At 44.2% G+C, this 16,514-nt stretch overlaps 1 protein-coding gene across 6 annotated transcripts in view; it reads right to left on the bottom strand.

The window, feature by feature from the left end:
* itsn1 (intersectin 1 (SH3 domain protein)) overlaps window positions 1-16,514 on the bottom strand; it is a 237,636-nt gene that overhangs the window by 182,417 nt on the left and 38,705 nt on the right. For 2 of the 6 annotated variants that reach the window (XM_068041138.1, XM_068041134.1), the window contains exon 3: window positions 4,417-5,053. The exons of 3 other annotated variants lie outside the window; for them this stretch is intronic. The gene's annotated coding sequence lies outside the window, so the exon portion shown is untranslated. Of the gene's footprint in view, window positions 1-4,416; window positions 5,054-5,904; window positions 6,060-16,514 lie in introns of those variants that run through there. One more of the 6 variants, XM_068041135.1, reaches the window with a different exon arrangement.

Here is a 16,514-nt window from a genome sequence, read left to right on the forward strand (position 1 = left end):
GGGAATGGCGAATCAGGTGGGGAAATTCTTACCAAATTTAGCTACGCTAAATGAATCCTAGTGACCACTGCTAAAGAGCAGTAATACGTGGTATTGGAGAAAGCCAGATAAAAGTCTTTGAGAAAATCAAAGATGTTAACTTAGTCAGAGGTGTTAGCACACGATGATCCAGAACTAACGACCATAATTGTGGCAAATGCATCAGCAACAGGATTGAGTGCAGTCTTGTTCCAAATCCAGAAGGATGGAAGACACAGACCTGTGTATTTTGCTTCTCGTTTTTTGACTGAAACCGAACAGCGATACGCAGTTATTGAGAAGGGAGTGTGGGCAGCAACATGGGCATGCGAAAAATTTTCAGACCACGTATTGGGCTTTAAATTCAAAATTGAAACCGAACACAAGCCACTGCGGTTTAATAACCACATTGTTGACTTAGAAATAGTTAGCAAAGTTACCTCCAAGGGTGAAACGATTTCGACTAAGACTAATGAGGTTTAATTCAATGACCAAATATGTTCCAGTAAACTACAAATTACAGCTGATGTGTTACCAAGAGCAACAATTCGAAGATCTGAAGAAAGAGGTCTTAATTATGGAGGAAAAAGTCTTTGTGTTAACCATAACAGAGAATTTACTGGCAATAGCAAAAAAATGGAGTGAAATCAAAAGCTTGCAGAAAGACGACGTGGTATGCGATAGAAGAGAATATTGTCAAAATGGCTGCCATCCTATTTGCCACATAACCTGGTTTTAGGGAAATATGAGCAGAGAGGTCATCTCAGTATTGTGGATGATTTGCTAATCTACAATGAAAGATTGGTCATCCCAAGATTAGAGATCTTGGAGAAATTGCGTCATTCATTTAGGGATCACTAAATGCAGAGCAAGAGCCAGAAACTCAGCATAGTGGCCAGGATATTGAAAGATATTGAAGATATCATGTCCAAATGCATCACATGTGCTACTACCAGACGAGAGGCGACAGTGCTACTTATGTCATCTGTTTATCCAGACCATAAGAGCATCTAGGAATGCATCTCTTTCGGCATAAAGGAAAGATGTTCCTTATTGTCGTTGACTATTACTCAAGATGGGTTGAAGTTAAGCTACATCATGGTCTGAGTTAAGAGGTTGCAATCAAATCCGAGAAACTTTTGCTACACATGGAATTCCAGATATTGTGAAATCTAAATGGATCACCATTTGTGAACAAAAGTGTCAAAGAATTTGCTGAAAGATATGGATTTATTCATGTCACCAGTTCAATGAGATACCCTCAGGCCAATGGAGAAGCAAACAGAGGTGTACGAACTGTGAAGATTTTACTGAAGAAAAATTAAGATTTTCAACTGGCACTGTTCAGCTATCGATCTACACTACTTCAGAATGGGATAGCCCCATCTGAATTGTTAATGGGAAGACGACTGAAGACACAACTTCCTATTCTCCCAAGTACACTAAAGCCACAAATTAGTGAAGACTTGGAAAAAAAATGAGGGAGAGGGGACAGAGAGTGGTGAATTCAAGCTGAGAATTCTGATTGATGCGACAGTGAGAAAATTGTGAAAAAAATAATACCCAACATAGAGAATCGCTTTGCGTTAAAGGTCAGAATAGATATGAAGTGATAGAGAAATCACCATATCCAAGATTATACATTGTCCAGACTGACTGGGGATAAGAAGGAACAGAAGATCATTGGTATCAGTTCCACAGAAGAAACAAATGGAAGAATGCAAAAGAATCAGTCATCAGAGAGAGCTGATGAACCAGTGATAGGACAATCAGCAGACAACCCAGAGGACAACCAAGATAGCAATCTGGAGTCATCGAATAGTTCCACTCAAATACAACAAAGTGAAGAACTAAGAGACTCTAAATACCAAACATCTTCAAGTGAAAGGAGAACGTGTTGCAGCAGAGTCGTGAAAATGCCACAGCATTACTTAACCTGATGAATGAAGTCAGAGAATGGGGGGAAATGTGATGTAGTTGTTGCTAGGTAGATATGTATATATGTAAGCATCACTACAGGATGTAATGTCACGGATTGTACAGAGCCTTGTGTGAGGAGTATTATAGTGGCAGCCATGGTTGATAGACATTGTGTAAATAATACAAAGAATATGGCAACACAGATATTACAAAACTTGGCTGAGGATAGGCATGACAAGTGCACAAAATCAGCACACATTTCCTGCACGTCTTTCGCAATTTCACAGTTGCTGACTCCTTCCAAAGCATGTGCTGTAGTTGAGTCACAATACAAGCTGAGAGTTGTGAAATAGTTAAAACTTGTGAAAGGTGGGATAGGGAGGCAGTACTTTACCGAAATATGAACAGTGAGGCCCTCTTGATTTGACCTTGTTTACATGGTGATTAGAGAGGCTTTAATTGACGGATTGGAGCATTTCCAGATTGTAACACCATCTATGGGTGTATGTTTTATTGCTAAAATCTAGGCACTTACTTGCAAATTGGTACTGCTATTTGAACAAAAGTGCTAGTTGCTAACTTGAGATCAATTCTTCACACAGTGTACTCAAAGTAAGGCAACCCAGTCACTATGAACCTAAGGGTGAACCAGAGACTACGGTCTAATAAAAGGGTATTACAATTCAAAGCGAACTTGTCAGGCAGTTCCCAAAGAAATCTCATTTATTTTAGCATATGGAGAAACAAAGCTCCTGAAGGGCTGCAATACGTTACAAATATAGGAAGGAATGAAGCCCATGGAGGGATTTCAGTACAAAGATGGATGACCATTTCAGCAGCAGATAGACTGAGACGGGGCAGAAACTAGCTATGCTACAATCAAGGTTTATAGTTGTCCAAGTGCAATACAAATTTTACAGAGACTGCTAATTATAGCCTCAACAGGGTTTATTACAGTTTGTGGAAATTACCAATGACACGCTCATACTCCATAAAATGGAACTTTCATTTAGTGTCATCTAAGAGACAGGCTTCGGAAAAAGCATTTTCTGACTCAACTACAGCTCATGCTTTGGAAGGAGTCAGCAACTCTGAAATTGCGAAAGACGTGCAGGAAAGGTGTGCTGATTTTGACTTGGTCTGCCATCAGTTTTATTGCACAGTCAGTAGCATACTTCTGCTACCGGAAGTGCTGCATCAGAAATCTTTTTCCAACCAAAGCAAAACTATGAAATGGGGCAGATTCTCAAAGTTATCCTCTGAAGGCACAGCAGTTTCGTTTATTGCTCAAATCTATTGTGTCTCTTTTTAGAAGGAAAAACGTTTTTACAGCAGTCTGGTTAGAATCAGTACACAAGATATGCATGCTGAAAGTTCTGACTTCAAGTTCAGTTGTGCATTATAAAAAATAATCCTACTACAGTTATTTTCAGTACAAATACCAATTTGCCCACAGAAACTTTATACGAAACAGCAGTATTACCAACATTGTCCAATACTATATTCATCCCTACAGCCGCATTCACTCTACTCAGACTCTATGCTCTGACATGCCACTCGAATATGAAAGTTGCCTAATTATATTACCATCTACCCAGCTCAAGACAATTACAGCTGAGTAAGGCCACTCATCCACAAAGACTATATTGATGCAGCACCTCAGTTTCCTAATGATTCCACTACTGTATACAGGCGGCCATTCCATATGTTGACTTTTCAATTAAAAACTCCCCTCAGCACCCATTTCTACCTCTAGACTTCTTAATGGTAGATAATTATGTGCTTTCAGTCCCCAGTGATAAATTCATACCTCAATCATTGTGACCTTCCACTGCATTGAGAGTGGGAGGGGTGAAAGATGACATAGCCAAAAAACTTTAAAAACATAAAAATCAACAAACCACAGAACTGATAAACCTTCAGTGGTGAAATTAACAGCAGCCCCACCCAAGTGAAGAAAATTGGTATAAAACTAGAGGACATTTGACAAGTCTGTACTTCTAAATTGAATTTAAAAATTTAACATGTACATAAATGTTAGATCATCTGGATTTGAATTTCATCATATTTATGACAATTTACATATCTTTGTACAGGATTTCAAAACTGCCTGGAATTAAAAAATAAAGAACAAATGCTAAATACTAGACGCATGAAGTTGAACTGGAAAGACATTTCCCTTCTGCTGTCACATTAGCATTCTTCTATGGAATGCACACACTCATTCACAGCCAAAACTGGATTAGTTAGGAACAATATACACTCAAAATCATGCTGAAATCGCAGGTGTGATGGCATCAGTAGAGACCACGAACTGCCAAATTTGAAGAATTACACAAGATTTTATGTTTTAAGACTTTCACTATAAACTAAAAATCAACATTAACTAAAGAGTACTTAGTAAGTAGCAAATATACTAAATTACAGAGAAAGGTATTCCCCATTAACTTAAACTCGAAAAACCCAACACATTTATACATTAGTGTTCTCAGCGAAAAGGTATCCTTGCAGTTAAAAGTCCCAAACTCCTCCCAGCTGCAATAGGTTGGATCGCCTGGTGTCCTCGTCAAAGTCAATGTCCTCTTTGCTCACTTCTTCCGAACATGTTCAGCTGGACTTCCATTAATAAGGCAATCTCTGGTGACCCCATTGGTCTCTTCTCCTCCACAGAGCTCAAGCCTTCAAAGTGGGTTCAAATCTTAGCAGCATTTTGCTATAATGGTGATCGGAGAGCAGCTGTTTCTCCCAAACAGCCCAGTGGCTTCCCTCTCTCTTGAAGCAGCGTAAATCACTGCTGGTCTTGATGTCTTTCTTTTAGCCTTCAGACCTAGGAAAGCCTCTCAAATTTATCCAGATCAAAAGTCAATAGTTGCTTGTCTTTGACAATTCTGAGAGATCATAAGTCTGACTTGAGCAAAGCCAGCTGGCCCTTCCTTTATTTCCAAGTGTTAAAAATTGCAACTCAAATCTGCATTTTAGAGCCTCTGCAATTCAAGAGTCTGGGAGAGCAAAAATCGTTGTCCTTTAGGTATTACAACCTTGCACCCCGCTTTCAAAAGGGTCTTAGATTTGGTTCCTTGTTCTGATGGTAGCCAAGACCCCAGTCCATTTTACGCTGCATTAAAGATTACAGTTTTTAAAACAAGCACACTACAAAATCCAGTGTGGGTAACACAAACATAAATTAAGCTCATGGTGAAAACTTTAAGATCCAGTTGAGTAAGCAACCAATTTGGTCTTAATACATCAACTTTTGGCCAAACTACATTAATATGGGGAACAGATATTAAAAAACAAATTCCAAACCAGAAACGATGCGCCATGGAAAACAAATATTATTCAAATGGATTAGTACTAACTACTTAAGTGGATCGGTGGGAAGGGAAAGCAGAAGAAAGCAGAGTTAACTCGCGTGAAACTATTATTCACCACTCTTAAAATGTCTGGTTAGATCTATTTATGAAGTACCTAAAGCCCATCTTAAAAAAAGTTTTGCGGGAAAAAAGCTGCCAGAATATCCTGTGTGACATCGCATACAGTAGAATAATTAAATACGAGCCAGATAGATCATTTATAAGTAGTGATAATCGAATACAATAAAACTTGTGCTTTGTGGGTTGTAAAGGAGGCAAAAATAACCATAATCAGTCTCAAGAGAAGGAAAATACAAAAGAAACAAAATAAAAAGAGGTTAACAAGTCAAAGTAAATGCAAACATCTGAATAAGAACACAAAAAGATAGAGTACATTACCAGTAAGATTCAAGGGAAGCAAAGATATTGCGCTGCCCAGTCATAAAAATATTGCTAAGTTATAGATAATGAGCAATGTGTATTAAAAAACCTGGGTCCCTGGAACCAAGCTGAAGGACTGTCTGCACTTGTCCTTCAATCACAAAAACAACATTACTTGCAAATCATTCTGCTCACTCAGGTGCATGATGCACAGCTGAACAATGATGCTAACCTTTGGCAGAAAGATTTCCATTGAAATATCAAGAATCCTGCTGGCTAAGGAAATGCAAATAATGACAAATACATTGAAGAAAATCCTCATGACTCCAAGAGATGAACAGATCAGAACAAAAAAGGAATCCTCTTTGTTCAGAATAGATCCAGATCACACAAGTATTGCTAAATATCCCAGAGAGCTGCTGTGCATGGTGACGTCTGGAGATCAAAATTTTCACTAAACCAAAACAAGAACGAACCAAACGTTTACATAAGTGACACTAATGTTTATTGCCACTAGAGGGAGCTCAATTTATATACTGTAGCTAACAACTCTGATTATCAAATGGCAAGTAGAGCATCCCTTGATGCAGTAAACACAAATATTCCATTACCCTCAGATAATTGACCAAGCTATACCGAAGAACATCTACCCTGGATTACACTAGTTCTATAAAGGCAGTGTTTAATTTAGTTAACAATTTCTACAACTTAATTTTAATGTTACCCGCTCAGCACAATCCCCTTGCATTCTGCCTCACGAACAAACACATCGATTTACATGTAACTTAAAAAACTAGCACCTCAAATAGTAAAACGTCCTGAGGCAATTAATAGGAGTGAATGCCAAACAAAATTTGACAGTTACTAAAGGACTGTGAGGTAGTTTTTGAGCATCTTAAAAGGAGAGATAGAGAGGTGGAGAAGTTAACAACATGCATTTATGTAGCTCCTTCAATGTAATAAAACATCCCAGGGCACTTCACAGGAGTATTATAAAACACTGAGCTACATAAGGAGATATTAAGGCAAATGACTGAAAGCTTGGTCAAAAGATGCAGATTTTAAAGGAGAGTCTTCTAAGAGGAAAGCAAGGTAGAGGGGTTTAGCAGGGAATTCCAAAGCTAGAGGCAGCAAAAAGCATGGCCACTAATGGTGCAGCAATTAAAAATCAGAGATACTCAAGAGGCCAGAATTAGAGGAGTGCAGATATTGCAGGGTTGTGGTGTTGGTGGAGATCAGAGAGATAGGTAGGTGCATGGCCATTGAGGAATTTTGAAATAAAGATGAAAATTTTAAAAATCAAGGCATTGCTTAACAGGGAGCCAGCGAGCATAGTGGTGATGGGTGAACAGGACTTGGCGCAAGTAAGGACATGGACAGAGTTTTGGTTGACCCAAATTCAGAGGGTAAAATGTGGGAGGCCAGACATGGGTGCATTTGTACAGTTAACTCTAGAGGTCAGGCATGGATCAGGATATCAGCAGATGAGCTAATGCAGGGGTAGAGTCAGGTGATGTTACGGAGGCGGCAAAAGGTCAATCTTAGTGATTGAGCAGATAAGTGGTTGGAAACTAATCTTAGGACCCATTATGGGGTGTGATGAAATTCTCTCCACTTGCCTGGATGGGTGCAGCTCCAACAACACTCAAGAAGCTCGATGCCATCCGGGACAAAGCATCCCACTTGACTGGCACACCATCCACAAACATTCACTCCCTCTACCACCGACGCACAGTGTACCATCTACAAGATGCACTGCAGCTTGGCCTCAGTGCTCTTTAGACAGCACCTTCCAAACCCGTGACTGTTACCACCTAGAAGGACAAGAGCAGCAGATGCACGGGAACACGACCATCTGCAGGTTCCCCTCCTCAAAATCATGAAACTCCCTTCCTAATAGTACTCTGGGTGCATCTACCCCACATGGACTGCAGCAGTTTTCAAGAGCAATTAGGGATGGGCAATAAATGCTGGCCCAGCCAGCGACGCCCACATCCCATGAATGAATAAAAAAAAGACACCAGGGTTGCCAACAGTCTGGTTCAGCCTGAGGCAATTTCCAAGGAGAGAGCTGGAGTCAGTGGTTAAGGAGCAGAGTTTGTGGTGGGGACCAAAGACAATAGCTTCGGTCTTCCCAACCCAATATTTAGTTACAAGAAATTTCTGCTCATTCAGTACTGGTTGTCGGATAAACAGTCTGACAATTTAGAGATCGTGGCGGGGTTGAGAGAGGTGGTGGTGGTGATATAGAACTGGGTATCAACAGCATACATGTGAAAACTAACATTCTGCTTTCGGATGTCACTGAGCGGCAGCATATACATGAGAAATAAGAGGGGATTGAGAATAAGTCCTTGGGGGAGATCAGAGGCAACAGTGGGTGCAGGAAGAGAAGCCATTGCAAGTGATTCCCTAGTTAGGATTTGATAGATGATGATGGAACCAGGCCAGTGCAGTCCCACAGCAGCAATGTGGTTGACTTTTAAATGCCTTCTAAAATGGCCTAGCAAGCCACTCAGTTGTATCTAACCGCTACGAAATCAATAAGGAATAAAACCGGACGAACCACCCGGCATCAACATAGGCACCAGAAACGACCACAGCAAACCCAGTCCTGTCAACCCTGCAAAGTCCGCCTTACAAACATCTGGGGGCTTGTGCCAAAGTTGGGAGAGCTGTCCCACAGACTAGTCAAGAAACAGCTTGACAGTCACACTCTCGGAATCATACCTCACAGACAATGTTCCGGACACCGCCATCATCATCCCCGGGTATGTCCTGTCCCACCAACACAGTGGTATACAGTCGGAAGGAAGTTGCCCTGGGAGTCCTCAACATCAATTCTGGACAACATTAAGTCTCATGGCATCAGGTCATACATGGGCAAGGAAACCTACTACTGTTGACCACCGACCACGCCCCCTCAGCTGATGAATCAGTCCTTCTCCATGTTGAACAGCACTTGGAGAAAGTACTGAGGGTGGCAAGGGCGCAGAATATACTCTAGGTGGGGGACTCCAACATTGATCACCAAGAGTGGCTCGGTAGCACCACTACTAACCGAACTGGCCCAGTCCTAAAGGACATATCTGCTAGACTGGATTTGTGCTAGGTGCTGAGCGAACCAAGAGGGAAAAACATACTTGACCTCATCCTCACCAATCTGCCTTCCGCAGATGCATCTGTCCATGACAGTACTGGTAGGAGTAACCACCACACAGTCCTTGTAAGACGAAGTTCCGCCATCACATTCAGGGTACCCCCCATCGTGTTGTGTAGCACTACCATCATGCTAAATGGGATAGGTTTTGAACAGATGTAGCAATGCAAAACTGGGCATTTATGAGACGCTGTAGGCCATCAGCAGAATAATTCTACTCAACCACAATCCGTAATCTCATGGCCCAGCATGTCCCCTACTCTACCATTACCATCAAGCTTGGAGAGTGCAGGAGGGCATGCCAGGAGCAGCACCAGGCACAGCACCAGGCACACCTCAAAATGAGGTGTCAATCTGGTGAAGCTACAACACAGGACTACTTGCATGCCAAACTGCGCAAGCAGCATGTGATAAACAGAGCTAAGCAATCTCAAAACCAATGGATCTGATCTAAGCTCTGCAGTCCTGCCACATCCAGTCGTGAATTGTGGTGGACAATTAAATAACTGGAGGAGATGGCTCCACAAATATCCCCATCCTCAATGATGGGGGAGCCCAGCACATCAGTGCAAAAGAAAAGGCTGAAGCATTTGCAACAATCTTCAGCTAGCAGTGCCGAGTGGATGATCCATCTTGGCATCCTCCTGAAATCTCCAGCACCACAGATGCCAGACTTCAGCCAATTCAATCCACTCTGCGTGATATCAAGAAACGACTGAAGGCACTGGATACTGCAAAGGCCATGGGCCCTGACAATATTCCGGCAATATTACTGAAGACCTGTGCTCCAGAACTTGCCGCGTCCCTAGCCAAGCTGTTCCAGTACAGCTACAACACTGCCACCTACCCTGCAATGTGGAAAATTGCCCAGGTATGTCCTGTACACAAAAAGCAGGACAAGTCCAACCCGGTCAATTACCAACCCACCAGTCAACTCTCCATCATCAGTAAAGTGATGAAGGTGTCGTCGACAATGCTATCAAGTGGCATTTGCTTAGCAATAAGCTGCTCAGTGACACTCAGTTTGGGTTCCGTCAGGGCCACTTAGCTCCTGACCTCATTACAGTCGTAGTTCAAACATGGACAAAAGAGCTGAACTCAAGAGGTGAGGTGAGAGTGACTGCCCTTGACATGAAGGCAGCATTTGACCAGGTATGGCATCAAGGAGCCCGAGCAAAACTGGGGTTAACGGGAATCAGGAGAAAACTCTTCACTGGTTGGAGTCGTACCTAGCACAAAGGAAGATGGTATAAAAACAAGAAATTTTCGAAATACTCAGCAGGTCTGGCAGCATCTGTGGAGAGAGAGGCAGTGTTAACATTTCAGGTCAGTGACCCTTCTTCAGAACTGACTAATATTAAAAATGTAAAAGATTTTAAGCAAACAAAGCAGGGGGGAGGGGGCAAGAGATGACAGAAGAGGTGTTGATAGGACAAGGTCACAGAGAATAACTGACCAGGTCATGGAGCAAAGGCAAATGGTATGTTAATGGTGTGCTGAAAGACAAAGCATTAGTACAGAGAGGGTGTGAATAGACTGTAAAGCACAAATCACTCCAAGCACAAACATTTAATTTTTTTTTTTAAACAGCAAATGGGTAGATACAGTAGCAACAAACTAAACACTAAAAAACCTAAAATAAAATAACCTAATAAAGAAAAAAGAAAAAATAGCTGAACATAAAAAGGGGGGACCCATCATGCTCTGAAATTATTGAAATCAATGTTCAGTACAGCATGCCTAATCAGTAAATGAGATGCTGTTCGTTGAGCTTGCATTGATGTTTGCTGGAACACTGCAGCAATCCCAGGACAGAGATGTGAGCGTAAGAGCAAGGTGGGGGGTGTGTTGAAATGGCCAGCAACCAGAAGCTCGGGGTCATGCTTACTGACTGAGCGGAGGTGTTCCGCAAAGCAGTCACCCAATCTGTGTTTGGTATCCCACATTGTGAGCAACGAATACAGTACACTAAATTGAAAGATGTACAAGTATATCGCTGCTTCACCTGAAAGGAGTGTTTGCGGCCTTCGACAGTGAGGAGAGGGGAGGTAAATGGGCAGGTATTACACCTCCTGCGATTGCAAGGGAAGGTGCTGTGGGAAGGGAATGAAGTGGTGGGAGTAATGGAGGAGTGGACGAGGGTGTCGCGGAGGGAATTATCTCTTTGGAACGTTGACAGGGAGGGGAAGATGCGTTTGGTAGTGGCACCACGCTGGATGTGGAGGAGGATGATCCTTTGGATGTGGAGGCTGGTGGGGTGGAAAGTGAGCACAAGGGGAACCTTGTTGTGGTTCTGGGAGGGAGGGGAAAGGGTGCAAGAAATGGACCAGACATGGTTGAGGGCCGTCAACCACAGTGGAGGGGAATCCTCGGTTGAGGAAAAAGTAAGACATATCAGAAGCACTGTTGTGGAAGTTAGCATCATCAGAGTAGATGTGTCGGAGACGAAGTATCTGGGAGAATGGAATGGAGTCCTTACAGGAGGCAGGGTGTGAAGAAGTGTAGTCAAGGTAGCTGCGAGAGTCGGTGGGCTTATGATGAATATTAGTAGACAGGCTATCCCTGGAGTTGGAGACAGAAGTCGAGGAGGGGAAGGGAAGAGTCAGAGATGGACCATGTGAAGGTGAGAGAAGGATGGAAATTAGAAGCAAAGTTGATAAAATTTTCTGGTTCGGAGCAGGAGCAGGAAACGGCACCGTTACAGTCATCAAACAAAGGATGACGGTTGTGGTTGTTGGAGGTCAATCATCTCAGCTCCAGGACATCACTGCAAGAGTTCCTCAGGGTAGTGCCCTAAGCCCAAACATCTTCAGCTGCTTCACCAATGACCTTCCTTCAATCATAAGGTCAGAGATGGGGATGTTCGCAGATGATCGCACAATGTTCAGCACCATTTGCCACTCCTCAGATACTGAAGCAGCCCATGTAGAAATACAGCAAGACCTGGAGAATATACAGGCTTGGGCTGATAAGTGGCAAGTAACATCCGCGCCACACGAGTGCAGGGCAATGGCCATCGCCAACAAGAGAGGATCTAACTATCTCCCCTTGGCATTCATTGGCATTACCATCACTGAATCCCCCAGAAGCTGAACTGGAGTAGCCATATAAATACCGTGGCTACAAGAGCAGCGCCTCATCAGACCCCTTTCCTATCCTGAGTGGTGTGAAACAGGGCTGTGTTCTCACACCTACACTGTTGGGATTTTCTTCTCCCTGCTGCTCTCACATGGAATTTTCCTCCACACAAGATCTGGTGGCAGGTTGTTCAACCTTGCCCATCTAAGAGCGAAGACCAAAGTATGGAAGGTCCTCATCAGGAAACTCCTCTTTGCTGACGATGCTGCATTAACATCCCACACAGAAGAGTGCCTGCAGAGACTCATCGACAGGATTGCGGCTGCCTCCAACGAATTTGGCCTAACCATCAGCCTCAAAAAAACGATCATCATAGGGCAGGATGTCAGAAATGCTCCATCAATATCAGTGACAACGCTCTGGAAGTGGTTCAAGAGTTCACCTACCTAGGCTCAACTATCACCAGTAACCTCTCTCTGGATGCAGAAATCAACAAGCGCATGGGAAAGGCTTCCACTGCTCTGTCCAGACTGGCCAAGAGGGTGTGGGAAAATGGCGCACTGACACGGAATGCAAAAATCCGAGTGCATCAATCCTGTGCCCCCAGTACCTTGCTTTATGGCAGCGAGGCCTGGACAAAGTATGTCAGCCAAGAACGACATCTCAATTCATTCCATCTTCGCTGCCTCTGGAGAATCCTTATCATCAGGTGGCAGGACCGTATCTCCAATGCAGAAGTCCTCGAGGTGGCCAACATCCCCAGCACATACACCCTACTGAGTCAGCAGCGCTCAAGATGGCTTGGCCATGTGAGCCATGTGGAAGATGGCAGGATCCCCAAGGACACATTGTACAGCGAGCTCGCCACTGATATCAGACCCACCGGCCATCCATGTCTCCACTTTAAAGACGTCTGCAAACGCGACATGAAGTCCTGTGACATTGATCACAAGTCGTGGGAGTCAGTTGCCAGTGATCGCCAGAGCTGGTGGACAGCCATAAAGGCGGGGCTAAAGTGTGGCGAGTCGAAGAGACTTAGCAGTTGGCAGAAAAAAAGACAGAAGCGCAAGGGGAGAGCCAACTGTGCAACAGCCCTGACAACCAATTTTATCTGCAGCACCTGTGGAAGAGTCTGTCACTCTAGAATTGGCCTTTATAGCCACTCCAGGCGCTGCTTCACAAACTACTGACCACCTCCAGGCACTTACCCATTGTCTCTCGAGACAAGGAGGCCAAAGAATACGACAAGAGCAGGTCAGAGGTTAGGAATCCTGCGGCAGGTAACTCACTTCCTGACTCCCCAGAGCCTGTCCACCACCTACAAGGCACAAGTCAGGAGTGTGACGAAATACTCTCCACTTGCCTGGATAGGTATAGCTACAACAGCACTCAAGAAGCTCAACACCATCCGGGACAAAGCAGCCCACTTGATTTGCACCCCATCCACAAACATTCACTCCCTCCACCACCAAAGCACAGTTGCAGCAGTGTGTACCACCGACAAGATGCACTGCAGCAACGCACCAAGGCTCCTTAGACAGCACCTTCCAAACCCACGACCTCTACCAACTAGAAAGACAAAGGCAGCAAATGCATGGGAACACCACCACCTGCAAGTTCCGCTCCAAGCCACACACAATCCTGACTTGGAACTATATCGTTGTTCCTTCACTGACGCTGGGTTAAAATCCTGGAACTCCCTTCCGAACAGCGCTGTGGACATGGACTACAGCAGTACAAGGCAGCTCACCAACACCTTCTCAAGGGCAATTAGGGATGGGCAATAAATGCTGGCCTAACCAGCGACACCCACATCCCATGAACAAATACAACAAAAACAGTGGAGAGGCACTGGAGAAGTTTAGGGAGGGAATTCTAGAACTTAGGGCTGAGGTGGCTGAAGGCATGGCCCCAAATGGTGGTGTGATGAAAATTAGGAATGCACATGAGGTCAGAATTGGAGGAGTGCAGAGATCTGAGGGTTGTAAGGCTGGAATAAGTTACAGAGATAGGGAGGGGCAAGGCTATAAATTTACTGTTCAGTTTTGAATTCTGTACAAGTCTAAACGCAATCATGAAGCAGCCGATTCCTTATAAAGCTGCCTATCTTAATATGCATTAGGGTCTCAGCCATTAGTGAGTTTTTTCACCTAAATATCTTCACTGCTTTCCCCCCCTCAGCTAAAGGCCTGCTCAGGTCGGAGAAAAAGAACCCGACCTGAACTCGACTGAACTACAGCAGACCCGAACCCAACCCAGCCAGAGTCCCTCCAATTTTGCCCTGCACCCGACCATCCCTCGACTTACCTTCCGGCTCAGTACCTCCAGGAAGCTACAGAGTGTGCATGATGACGTCATAGAGACATCACTCGCTCACTGTGCAGACTCAGTTTCCCTGCTTGACGTCCCAGACTCTCAGCTCAGTTAAGTTTTTTAATTTTAATATTTACCAGCAGAGCATTTACCGTGCGTTTCCGGCCCGACCTGAGCCTGACCCGACCCAAACCAGACAAATGTCTTTGGGTCCCGTCGGGTAGCAGGCCTTTACCCTCAGCCTCTGCACTGAGCAACTTCTCATCCTCGGTGATTTCAACCTCCATCTCAATTAATCATGCTCTTTCCTCAAAGTCCACTGTCCTCCTATTCTCCCTTAATCTCTCCCTCCAAATAAAATCCTCAGTCAATATTCACGGCCACTCCCATGACCTTGCCTTATCACATAGTCTCGCTACTCCCACAGGATCAATTACAGAGAAGGCCAACTCTGATCATTTCCTTGCATCACCCTCCACTCACATCCCAACTATCCTTCCTTCCATGTCCACCCCATAAAAATAAGCTATCCCAATTCACTTACAATTGCACATTCAAAATCCCATCTGTCCAGCCTTTGGTCCTCCATTCAACATGACTTTCTGAAGCTACCGATCTGCTCAACCACACTCTTGCCTCAAGCCTTTGATACCCTCGTCACCATCAGAACCATTACTCTATCTCACCCTGGTTATTCCCCCGGTATGACAACCATCTGCACTCCCTTGAGACGTAAATGGTAGAAAACTGGTTAGCCATTCACAGTCAGATCTGGCTGGACCACATAAAAGCATGATTGGGTCCTTCTCATCTGGCAAAACTGCTCACTATTCCAGAATCATCCAGGAATGCAATAACACTGGGCTTCTTTTCCCTCCATCCCTACCAACAAAAGCCAGGAGCTCATGAACTTCTTTGTCACTAAGATTAGTGATGAGCTACCTCTTCTGCTTTCCTCCATTACCCTAGCCCACTGGGCCAAACTTTCGTTCATGTTTCGCCTCCCCATCGCCCTATTAAACCCTGAACTTGCATCTTCCTCTAATTTCTCTCATATCTCATGCCTTCTCTGAGCTCATCCTGTCCACTAGAGTAACCTGCTGCTCCCTCGACCCTACTCCCACTAAACTGAACACACAACTTTCCTTCCTAGTTCCTGTGTTAACAGATATTAATGGCTCTCTCCCCTCAGGTGCTGTTTCCCTCTCCTTCAAAACTGCCGTCATCATCTCTCTCTCAACCTCCCTTTTCTCTCCAAAGTCAGCGAACAGGTCATCACCTCCCAAATCACTGTCCATCTTTCCCAGAGTCCCATATTTGAATCCCTCCAATCAGTTTTCTGCCCCTACCACAGTACTGAAAAGGCTCTTACCCAAGACATATGACATCCAATGTGACTGGATCAAATGTAATTATCTATCCCTCCTCATCCTGTTTGTAGCCTTTGACACATTGACCACACCATTCTCCTTCAACGCCTCTTCATAGTCGCTGGCTGAGACTGCACTTTCCTGATTCCACTCTTATCTATCCAGTCATAGCCAAAGCAACACCTACAATGGCTTCTCTTCCGCCTTCTGCATTTTACCTCTGGTGCCCGACAAGGATCTATCCTTGACCCTCCTATTTCTCACCTGCATGCGGCCCTTGGCGACGTCTTCTGGAAAGTCAGTTTCCACATGTAAGAGCATAGGAACATAGCAGGAGTAGGCCATTCAGCCCTTTGAGCCATTCTAGATCATGGTTGACCGTCTACCTCAACGCCATGTTCCCACACTATCCCCATATCCCTTGATGTGAATAGCAACTAGAAATCAATCTATCTCTGCCTTAAACTTACTCAATGACTGAGCTTCCACAGCCCTCTGAAGTAGAGAACTACAAAGATTCACCACCCTCTGAGTGAAGAAGTTCCTCCTCATCTCAGTACTAACTGGCTTGCCCTTTATTCTCAGATGTGTCCCCAGGTTCTCGACCCTACAGCCAGGGGAAGCATCCTTTCTGCATCTACCCTGTCCATCTTTTAAGAATTTTTAAAGTTTCCAGAGAATACATGTCCAGTCTGCTCAATTTCTCCTCATAGGACAATCCCACCATCCCAGGAATTAGTCTAGTGAACCTCCGTTGCACTCACTCTATGGCAAGTACATCCTTCCTCAGGCAAGGGGACCAGAACTGCAAACAATATTCCAGATGTGGCCTCACCAATGCTCTAATGCAATTAAAGCAAGGCTTCTTTGCTCCTATACTCAAATCTTCTTGCGATAAAGACTAACATACCTTTTGCCTTC

This window comes from Heterodontus francisci, chromosome 10, assembly GCF_036365525.1.
Source record: "Heterodontus francisci isolate sHetFra1 chromosome 10, sHetFra1.hap1, whole genome shotgun sequence".
Lineage (NCBI taxonomy): Eukaryota > Metazoa > Chordata > Chondrichthyes > Heterodontiformes > Heterodontidae > Heterodontus > Heterodontus francisci.